This window comes from Seriola dumerili, unplaced genomic scaffold, assembly GCF_002260705.1.
Source record: "Seriola dumerili isolate Sdu_G_001 unplaced genomic scaffold, Sdu_1.0 BDQW01000111.1, whole genome shotgun sequence".
Lineage (NCBI taxonomy): Eukaryota > Metazoa > Chordata > Actinopteri > Carangiformes > Carangidae > Seriola > Seriola dumerili.
In genome coordinates this window covers 1156908-1162123 of record NW_019174366.1, presented here as the reverse complement: position 1 = coordinate 1162123, position 5216 = coordinate 1156908, and positions in this window count along the sequence as shown.

The window sequence follows — 5216 nt, the reverse complement described above, 5'->3', positions numbered from 1 at the left end:
TTAGGATCACAAAAAAAAATTTTAAAAATCTCTTGTAACAATGACTTCTCTGCCCTCCAACTTTTTCTCTTTATGCTGTCTGTGAATGTGAGTCTCCAGATGGGTTTCGAGGGGGGGAAATTCATCAAACATATCCTGTCATGGAATACTAGGACAAGAACTGTGTCATATTTCAGGTGATCAAACAAAATTTTCACCGAGTCATGGCAATTAAAACTTCATGTTTTGTTGTTGCTGTTGGTACTAATGTGTTATCAAGTTCATTTGTCACCCTTAACAAAAAAAAATCATGCATGCGGGGAGATTAGAGTTCAATCTGGATGGTCATTCATCCAAAGTTCTCATTGAAACCAGAGCAGAAACAAAGTTATACATTATCTTGCTAAATAAACTCAAGACAAAGTTTCCTGTTGTCTTTGTCCACTGGTCTCTTTCTGTCTCTCTCAATATTTACTTTTTTCACAACTTGTGAAGCAGCCCATCAGGAAAAGTCCTGCGTCTCCCAATGGCCACTCTGTTGCCATTTAACAAAGTTTCTGCAGTTTTGTATAAAACTAGTATAAACAGAAGAAGTACATCTGTAGTTTTGGCTTTTCATCAATCATTTTCTCTTTTTGAATTTTAAAAACATGCTTAAATTAAAACCATCAAAAATTAAACTAACATGGTTTGTGGTGGAGGTAGGCATAGAAGATGGTATCATCAGCATATAAGAACACCTCAGTGCTGATTTTGGGAAATAAACATGTGTATAGAGTAAAAAACAGTGTGCCTAATACTGATCTTGAGCAACACTTTATTAAAAGCCTTCAGTAAACTGCATAATAAAAACACATTTTAAGATTATGGCAGTTAAAACAGTAGAAATTAAGACTAAATGAAAGCTGTACAAACCAAATTATTGGCATAAATCACACAATTTATTGATATTTCTTATACATACATCAGGTTTGTCTCATCATTGTAACATTTTATACCAGTGTCCAATTTCAGCACATCTTAGAAAGATAAAAACAAAGTTGGTGTGTAAGTGATTCATTCCTTATATACCAAAGCAAAAAAAACAAAACAAATCTAAATTTCCTGAACACAAATCATCAGTTAACACCTGTGACTTCATCTTTGAACACACTGCTTCTTCTCCCCCTGGTGGAAATAAATTTCCTTTTTTGTGTTTCAATATAAATCTGCAAGTGATGCCAACAATACCCTGTGCCTTAACTAAACACTGACACTGCAATAACATAATAGTAACATATTAATAACCAAAAGAGAATGGTGATTTACTGGTGAGTCATTTTGGCCAAAAATCAATGAAGAAACTTCCAGAACCAAACATTTCAGCTTGACATAAATTTGTCATTCATGTCAGTGTGAACATCGTGATTCTACTTTAGTCCTGTCCAGTGTAAAACATTGGCATACACAAGTAGAACATGCAATATAGGTCAAATAAAGGAATTAAGAATAAAGGAACCACCAATCTGGTTAAAAGGGCTTAAAGGAAAACCAATAATAATGAGAGGTGGAGGGAAAGCATCAATATCACAATATAAAAAGTAAACAAAACAAAATAGAACTGATAAAATTCACATAATTAACTCCTTGCTTTATGAAAATATTGATTTAACTGGAAAGAGTCAGAATGGCCTTTAAAAATCTGTTTCTATAGTTTACATTCTATCATACGAGACTTTCTCACATGCTGCTCTGTGATGATGGAGGTCATGTTTCAACTGATTTTCCCTTTTACACATGTAGTTAAAATTCCTATCAAACAAACTTAGTGCCAACAGCAAACCAGAAAAAAGATCTGTAAAATTAGCCAACTCAGTTCATATGGAACTGCTAAAGATTTAAGCAAAGAGAGAGCAATTTACATCGATTACCAGAAACCTATACATCACCAAACCAAAGCAAGCCTGTGTCTGAGCTTTAATAAATGGCAATTCTGAACATACATGAGTAAGAAGCAGATATGTGATATACTGGTCATCGTGCCAAAAGGCTTAAACATCACAATAGCTCAAGAGTCCTCAATATGTGCAATATTCAATGAAAAACTCACTACATGATAACTGGAAGTTTCACATATTTGACCAGCCCATTAAAAATCAATCAACTGGAACAAGTGGCTCCTCTGAAAACCATTTCTATTTAAAAGGTACTGATCTAAAAAACCTCTGAGTAATAAAACATGCTGTGGGTGAGAAATCCCGCAATGAACACCACACACTCTCACTACAAAATGATATTGTCAGTATTTGAAGTTTTCTCCCTCATTTTTTTTTTTTTCCCCCACATGTTACAATAATCTTCAGTCCAGCACGACAATATGTAAACAACACACTGAGAGGGCGGAGCTCTAGCTATCATGGGCAGGGATTGATGGACACTTTGGCGGGTGGGTCTTGTCAGCTGACTGCTGTAGGCTGGAGGGGTGTTGTCGTCGAATATCGTCCTCTCAACTGGAACACAGATTACATCTGGATTAATGATCAGATAAAAACCCTTCCAGAAAATACACACAACATTTTATTGAATCTTATATCCCTTTACTTTTATTTTGCTTGATATCTTTTTAAGAAACTGTAATCATTTTCCCCATGGTTATGAAAGTTTCACTTTCACAGTAACAGTAGTGTAAGGAGGTGCACATGTAATGAAATGATTGGTTGAAGATAAAATGTATGAAAGGCCAGAGAAGTCATTGTACAACTGATTTTTCTTTTATTTAAGATCCCAAAATAAGATGCTTATAATGTTTTATAATTGTTCACCGGATGGACCTTTGTACAAGGAGGAACTGTGTAATATTTCAGGGTGAGTCAAACTCATTTTCACTGAGTTATGGCAATTTAAACTTTATTGTTACTGTTGTTATTAGTTATAATGTGTTTACAAGTTCATTAGTTTTACGTAAATTCTCGAATAAACACAGGCATTTTAAACAATATCCAACTTTCCATTTCCACCTGGTGTTATCATGGATCTGTATCTGAATGTATACGGGTATTATCTGGAAAATGACAACTACTCCACAAAACCTTTCATTTACTCCATGGTAATACTAATAAGACAATAAATAAGTTATTTCAATCCTGCCTTCACCCTTCCAGATGTGGTTATCACAACATGCTGTGCATTTACTTATCCAGACACGATGACTGCATGTTAATGCCAGGAGTAAAGGAACAGAGGGTCAGCATTAAGAAGGGGGTTTGGATACGTCACATATTAAACATAAATATTAATGTACATTTCTCGCATCACTGTTACATCAGTCCTTCCTGTACCAGTACACTGCTGTCACTCTCGCTCACTTTCCTGCTTTCTGAGGTATGACAGCAGACAGTGACACTTCCTGCAATGTTTCAAACTGAAAACCAATGGACTGTCTATAAAGATGGATGACATCACAGCTCGATCTCCCCCTGGTGGCTGACTGGAGTATAGGTCATAAGCCCCCCCCCCCCTCCGTGTTAGGGATGGGCCAAGCTAACCAAAAAGCCAAGTCCAATACATTTTAGGTCGTTCTCATCACGCTGATGTTTGTAGTAAGTGTTCATCTTTCTGATTAGTTTGGTTAATGGTTTCTTCATGGTTATGTATGGTGATGGCAGACGTTTGGCCTTGTGGATCTGTGTTTATCAGTTCATCTAGGTGCCTATCATTCACTATCATTCACTATTTTAATTGTTCTTTTGTTTGGTTTGTACAGTCATGTTTTCAGACTCTCTCTCCATCTCCCTACACAGTCTAATTCATTTGACAAAAAAGAGACAAAACACAATAAAAACACATTCAGTACAAATCTGACTCATAGCATTATTATTTATCGTGAATATAATTATAATACGTTATCGTGAATTCCTGATATCGTAAAATCTGATATCATGACTGAACCAAGGAAGGTTTCACAGTTCAGTCTTTACAAATAAAAAGGGTAAAGTACGTTATACAATGCCACATGGTGGCGCTATCCTCACAAAAAGCTCTTCATGACTCCTTCGTGTTGACAGTTTTTGAGGTGTTCCTGCTAACTATACACAAACAGAACAAACAGCCTACAAATGTTGTAAACACGTGTTTCTGGAGGTTTGTCAGATGAAAAAAAAGAGGCTTTCACCCTCCAGTGATGAACTACTTGGTGCACGGTGGGCGAGCCGGAGCGGTGGAAGTGGATGTTCTGCCACTTGCTGTCGCGGCGGTGCCAGATGCGGGTCCTCTGACTGCATGGTGCGAGGCATGCCGTTGCTGTCGATGACTGGGTGAGGCGGATGTAGGCGATGCAGGCGGCCTCGTCCCCGATCAGGTGGACGTGGGGGTTGAGCAGGATGGTGTGGATCGGCTGTTTCCCCTTAGACAGAGCTGCAGAGGACGAGACATGCAAGGATGGTGAGGAAACTGAGGAGACTGAAAAAGAGTTGGAAACCTTACTGTGATGGCTCCTAACTCAGCATCTACAGTCAGCAGGGGCTCACACAACAGTGAGTGAGGGGCACAGGCGTCTCATTCTTTACAAAAGAAAATCTCAGGGATCCTATCAAGATTGTCTGTTTATGTTTTTAATGTTACAACAGGCTCATAATCTGAAATACATCAACATCAGTATCAGCCTGGAGAATCCACTGTGGGCACAACAACAAACAGAACTGTCAGCTCACCATACCAAGTGTAGTTGTGTTATTCAGTCCTGTGCAACAAGGATTATCATCCATCATCCATCTCAGGTGCACTCACTGTCTCACTATAATTAATAATATTTGAAAAAGCTCACCGACAATTGTCCTTATTCTCATTATATACAGTGTTTTCATCAGTTAGTGCTCATCAAACAAGCTGACTAGTGTAGATAACAAATGATGTCACAGTTCATAATCTACACATTTAATCTAATGATCATAGAAGAGATGTTCAACAGATTCACCCATGATCAGAAAACCTGCACTGTAAATTGAAAAGGCTTTGTCTTTCAGATGAATCTGAACTTCACCCCTGCATCAGACCTGATCCTGATCAGTGTCAGAGCAGCAACACTACACAACTGTTACCTCTGCTGCTTTGTTGTTTTCAGTCCCAGTTGAATTCTTGTTGTTGTGCGTTTCATTTCATTATTTTAATAATAATAAATAATAATAATTAAATAATAATAATAATAGTGGATTTTTTGATGTTCAATTTACACAATAATTCCATAAATACAACACGACCAG